General features: G+C 41.7%; 1 long non-coding RNA gene across 1 annotated transcript; it reads right to left on the reverse strand.

Moving 5' to 3' along the window:
• Positions 1-2,988: 2,988 nt before the first annotated feature.
• Positions 2,989-3,892, reverse strand: LOC124267252. Its single transcript, XR_006895987.1, has 3 exons — positions 3,872-3,892; positions 3,560-3,634; positions 2,989-3,243 (listed from the first exon to the last, which is right to left on the reverse strand). It is a non-coding gene; the product is annotated as an uncharacterized LOC124267252 (long non-coding RNA).
• Between the last annotated feature and the right edge of the window lie 2,943 nt (positions 3,893-6,835).

Raw genomic sequence — 6,835 nt, forward strand, 5'->3', positions numbered from 1 at the left:
AATGAACACCCGCCAAACGGTACTTGCTTGTTCTGCATATATGCAATGTTTCTGCCAAATATTCAGTCGTGAACAAAAGAAATCGACTTTCCCACCAGTGGACCGTTCCTCATAACATCAAATTCCAGTGACGTTGAACTGGACACCAAGCTAGTCGTGCTGCTTGGTGCTCTTGAATAAATAACGACTGAGAGGTCGTCTCGCTCTATTCCCGGCCGATTTAGGACTGTTTTGTTGGACAAATGACGATGTGGAAGCCAATGTTTTTAACAGACCACTTGACATGAATGGATAATGTCTTATGATTGTGCGAATGCTATATCCTCCTAGGAGTGGTCACCCCTGGTCGACCTGAACGCTTGTAGCGACCAGAACTGGGATACACGACCCTTGCCGTCATTAGTTTTCTTGACAGCCGGCTGATAGTCGAAGAATGACAGCCAACATCTCTTGCAATAGCCCTCAATAATATTCCAGCATTCCGCATACCAGTAACTGTCAGTTAAGGAGGCCCTATATTTGCTTATTAAAATCAATTGTTTTCATAAGATATCGAGCTGCAAGAACAGTTTACTGGAACTTAATATTTGTTTAATGACACGCAGTACACGTTTTGCACTTGACTGCAACATAATTATGATATGAATAAAAATGGCTATATTGGGGTTAAAAAATCATAAGTGTTGCGATACTTTTTCCATGTGTATATTATACTCAAAGGCAAAATTAATTGTAACATACAAACAAATAGAATCAGTGTTAAACATTTACTGCCGCGAATGAAATGTTATTACATGTACATGGAAAGACAAATGTTTCGAGGTATGCTAACGATCAACAGTCCATAAGAACAGCGCATCTGGCATGTGCAAATGAGCCACAGCATAAGAGGCGTTCAAAAGCAAGTCCACACTGTCAGTAGCGAGTGTGTCCACCTTGTACATTGATGATGCGTTGTTCACATTTGGTTTACTGTTGCTTGTATACGTGAGATACATATAATCGAGGGTTGTGGGGTAGTCGTATGGTTAAAGCATCCGCTCGTCACGCCGATATCCCCACATGGCTACAATATTTGAAGCCCATTTCTGGTGTCCCCGCCATAATATTGCAGGAATATTGCTAAAAGCGACGTTAGATTAAACTCACTCACTCAGTCAGTCACTATATATTTGAGATTATGTTGAATCAATATTCGCAGGCGGGGACATGATCCTGTATTATATACCCATGTAAACTTAGGATAGTAATACTGGGGTGTTGTTTCTCTGCTCCCATGACATCTTCTCGTTCAATACAAAACATCCAATAGTGTATGACGTTCTATATATGTATAAAGGGACACGTGAATGTCTTAAGCAAAATATGACCATCACGCTATAAGAAATATTTGCATTATTCTATCACGCTGTGTGTACATTCTCCACGCTGCAGAGAGAGTCCGTGATAGTGTTTACCACTTGTGCTATCTCTCTTTCAAATAATCTTTGTCTCCGAAGTGACCCATTTACATGTCTACACTGCGTTGTTCCATTCTCGACTCCCGCACGAAATGGAGATGAAAATAAATCCCCAGCCTTGTAGTCAAGCTCGGTTGTTTCAGTGTCATCTGTCATCGTACGCCGGTTCCATAATACATAGCTCATTGTATCCATCACCGGATTGTGTAGTCAGGAACTAATCATTTACATCCTGCCCATACATACAATTGGAATATAAGCGATAAACATCAAATAACCTAGGTAACTATAATATTGTGTTACACTCATGAACGTGCAGACACAGTGAAATTATCCAAAGAAATTAATTCCTAATGTGCACAAAACAAATATATTACCTGGTGGTGTGCAACAGAGACGAAGGAAATTCGACACGTAGAGAATAGATAGTGAGTAATTGGGTATCAGGCCTGAGAAATCAGCTGCTGGTTGTAGAATATACACTGACGGCCAAAAGACACTTTACCTTAGTTTTAATCAATCTAGGGATTTTAAAAAAAAAAAACAAAAGGTAGAAGCATGCTGTAAAATGTCAGTCACACAGCGACCGATAGTGGCATGGCAACAACCCGAATTGAGGAGTGAGTGAGTGAGTGAATTAAGTTTTACGCCGTACTCAGCAATATTCCAGTTATATGGCGGTTGTCTGTAAATAATATATGGCGGTTGTCTGTAAATAATGGAGTCTGGACCAGACAATCCAGTGATCAACAGCATGAGCATCGATCTGCGCAATTGGGAACCGATGACGTGTGTCAACCAAGTCAGCGAGCCAGACCACCCGATCCCGTTAGTCGCCTCTTACGACAAGCATGGGTTACTGAAGATCAATATTCTAACCCGGACCTTCACGGGTCCCGAATTGAGGAATGGCCACTGAGCAAGTACATCTAAAATCGCTCAAATTCAATGACGCGTCACAAACCACCCGATGCTACAAAAAACGCAAAAGCTGAGTGAGAGAGTTGGGTTTTGATGCCACTTTGAATTGTACTCCAGATATATTTCGGCGCGTCAGCTTAATGTGGGAAGAAAGTCCGAAGTGATGCCGGTCTCAGACGTCTACCACTGTCATGAAGCACGGGCATGGTGCCGACATATCCAGACACAGAATCAGGGCAAACGGGACTAGAACCCATGGTCACAGGACTGGCGTGGCCAAGGGGAGCAACTCTGCAGTGCATAGTGGCGCCTTGGACCAGGTCTGAAGTTAAAGTGCGCACAAATACGACGTACATTATATGGTAGTCCTGTTTGTGTTTCAATGAACTACTGGCATTGCTCACTCACCCTTACTTCTCGAAGACGAGACGCTGGAACCATATCCTAGACCTGGACGTTTTAAGTGCTAAACCTGGAATGAGGGTACAGGCTACAGCATTTGTAATTAGAATCAACTTTAACCAAGAACAACTAATTGTAAGACATGTATTGGGATCTAATTCCCCCAGGGTTTTGAACATACCTTACAAAAAAGAAAACTCATATCCACAATAATTATATTCTTATTTTATTTTTTAATACCATAGTAATCCTGAAACATTGATATTCCAATGAATGAGACATGTTACACAGGTTTAACTTGACTGCAAGTTGCTACACAATCTTGCAATATTTTAAAGTTATTGGCATTTCCGGCACAACCTCCAATAATAAAACTTCAAGCACTTGCCGGAAGTGACGTCATAATAATACCGGGGAAACGATCCATCACAAGGGCCGTAATCCATAGGCGAAAAGCAAACTAGAAAACAAAAATGTGAAAAGAAAGAGACACGGGTCTCTGCTGGGTACTTGCATTTAACGGCAACATGAACTGAAAATTAATAATAAACGGGTAACCTTAAATATGCAAAAATGAATAACAACACACCAAACATAATTTATCATTATAGGCTATAGCACGGTTAAAACTGAAAATAGGTAATACCTTTACTTTTTGCACACGAAATCTTTTAGCATAGCCCTAACAGTCTTCACATGCGTTTTACATGAAGTTTATACTGCAGTATGGTGTGTTCCATGACAGATCGAAAATAGTGCTGATAAATGGTTGGTACCATCAGTCTGGCAGGAGCAGAAGATGCTTTCTAGCACGAGCAGACACGCACATAGCAGGACGTTCATGCTTCCACCTGTCAATAGAAGTGAGGCATAGGTGAATAGCACATTTATTGTAAACTATGCAACACTATGGCGAAATTTGAGTCATTTTCAGACATAACAGCGAAATTAAGCCTCCTTTCTCTAAAGTTTGCTTGCAGTCTCCAGAAAACATTTAGGAAGCTTTTGTCGATCTAATCTCAATGTGTAATCAATTAAAAACGGTTATTTTCATATATTTAATGTGATCTTGGCGTGCCAGCAGTTACCTGTTTATATCGGGTACTAAATGTCGAGGGCGAGATAAGGCGACCCAGAAAACCTGCCCAAGATAACCCCATAACTTGGTGGAAATAGTTGGAAACTTAGTGTCTAGTTGTATCAACATAAAACCCATCTCCCTAACACCTAATAGTTAGTGAGTGAGTTAATATTTATCGTCACATCGGCAATATTTCAGCCATATCGTGACGAGAACAGTTTATAATTACATGTATATTAAAGATCAATAAAGTAGGACATTAAAAAACTGTTGACGAAGAACAGTAAAACTACTAGTGTATCACAGATATCCATTTAAAACTAGTAATTAAATCTAAAATATTGGAGTGAGTGAGTGACAATACAGTATAAAAACAGGCTATAGATTGCCAACGACTGAAGATAGATCACCATACTAGGGACCATGGGGACTTACAGTACATTTGCTTCCTGCATGGACCCTAGCTGGATTTACACCATCCCTTCAGCCGTTAGCAATGTAGACAAATCTAGCCATACATTTAAAAACACACATATTCTACGATTAAAAATAGTGGAGAGTTTGAATTTACTTTGAATGTTTGTGGACTTACGTATCCTCTCAGGAGGACAATATTTTTACAATACTTTAACCCCCTTTGAGGATACAGCCACTAACAATCTGAGTTACTAATTTAAACTTCCAATCATAAAATATTTATCTATTTACAAATCAGTTAACAAATCTAATTCTTTTAAAAATGTAATAATTAAATGAGAACTTATATTACTAAAAAGATCCTTCATAGTTCGTGATTTGAAATAGATATCCCTTGTGATGGAATATTCAACACAGTCAAGCAAGACATGCTTGACCGTGATTCTTTCATCACAAGGGATACAAAATGGAGGATCCTCACCTTTTAATAGGTACTCATGAGTATATCTTGTGTGGCCAATACGACATCGTCGCATGATGACCTCTTCAAATCCTAACACCTAATACGGGGCGGTGGGGCAGCCTAGTGGTTTAAGCGTTCGCTCGTCATGGTTTCCATTCACCACATGGGTACAATGTGTGAAGACCATTTCTGGTGTCATCTTTTGTGATATTGCTGGAATATTGCTAAACGCGGCGTAGACCTAAACTCACTGATTCACTCATACCCAACACAGGGCTCTGCGGCACCCTGGAAGTAGTAGCATATAACAAATACATGATCGTGTTTGCGTCTGGGTTAGAACAGCCTGAAATACATTTCCTTAAAGCTGGGGACATCCGAAATGGACTTCATACATTTTACCCTAGACTAATGCTTATTCTCTAAATTAAAAAGATAAGTTTGATAGTAACAAACAGGCCCATTTAAATTGAAAAGGAGCCCCGGGGAGACCAGAGGAAATCTAGACTTGCTTTATTTAGGGCTTTAGCACTGCAGAGAGGGCTTAACAGTAGAGAAAATAATGTGGTTCAGGGACTGTGAGACAGACTAATTTTACCCATGTGAGGAAGGAACAAGGGCTCTCTGCTTGACGAGCGAACGTTTTAACCAGTAGGTTCCCCGAGCAACCTGCAGTAATGAAAACAAATGAAAGTCACTGCTGATACATGCGACACACATGGCAATATGTGCTCCTCGACTGTTAACAAAGAAGGTTATACTCAAGCCCTGTACATGATGCAAGGGTATTGATATGATCGTGTACTAAGTGAGTTGGGTTTACCGGTAATTCAAGCAGCATTTCAGTTACATCACCGTGCCAGGTTGAAAGTGCTGCAGGTTACTACTTTTGTGAATCAACACATTCTGGGCGAATACATACATTAATTAAGCGCATATCCGTGCCGTAACTGAAAGCTGGTTTGGTTGAGTCATGTACAGGATAAGTTACATGAATACACATCTAACAAGATGAAAACGAGTTGAACATGTGGGTGCCCTCGTCGATCTGGCGTGCCAGTTACAAGGTCAGCCTAACGACATCGGATGGTGCTTTCATCAGACACACAGGTTTCTGTGTACCAGTGGAGTATGCAACTAATGATCTTCCTGGACTGACCCGGGCCATGTGCACTGATACCGGCGTAGTTTCTAACTAGGTGTAACAGAACTGCCTTTGCTCGTGTCATGGAGCCAACCCCCACCCACCGAGTAAACTAGGGGTAAATGCGTTTCATGCCCAGATTTTCACCGTGTGTTTGCTCCGTTGAGTAAGGTCGCCCCTAGAGGTAAGAGGTGCATGTACCCGAGGCTTGAGTCTGCACCGTTCCTTTCAGAGCTGTTAAGCATATAGTGTGAGGTGCTGATTAATTGAATGGTTCGGATTTCAAATGGGATCAACTGAACTCCATTTGAACATTCCTGTTGTAACCTTATTAGTAATTTCATGTTTTTCAGAAACCAATGATTGTGGAGCTTATGCCCGTTTGCTCTGATGAGGTTTCTAAAGTCTGTCAACACATACCCGAGTTCGTGGTAAGTCTGTCAACACATACCCGAGTTCGTGGTTTTCACCAGAATGGTAAACGTCTAAGGCCTGCATCCATTCCTGCTGTCTTTCCACGTTACGTTGACAGGCCGTGGCATAACTATCTAACTCTTTACCCCAACTCACTCCTCATACAAGCTGATGGGGCCGGTAGGGTTGACAGGCCGTGGCATAACTATCTAACTCTTTACCCCCAACTCACTCCTCATACAAGCTGATGGGGCCGGTGGGGTTGACAGGCCGTGGCATAACTATCTAACTCTTTACCCCCAACTCACTCCTCATACAAGCTGATGGGGCCGGTGGGGTTGACAGGCCGTGGCATAACTATCTAACTCTTTACCCCAACTCACTCCTCATACAAGCTGATGGGGCCGGTGGGGTAGCCTAGTGGTTAAACTCCTTCGCTCGGGGTAGCCGAAGACAGCGTTCGGATCGATTTCCCTACATGAGTACAATTTCTGAAGCCCATTTCTGGTGTCCCCCGCCGTGATGTTGCTGGA

The sequence above is a fragment of the Haliotis rubra genome, unplaced genomic scaffold, assembly GCF_003918875.1.
Source record: "Haliotis rubra isolate DU_JTF1 unplaced genomic scaffold, ASM391887v1 Scf13, whole genome shotgun sequence".
Classification (NCBI taxonomy): domain Eukaryota; kingdom Metazoa; phylum Mollusca; class Gastropoda; order Lepetellida; family Haliotidae; genus Haliotis; species Haliotis rubra.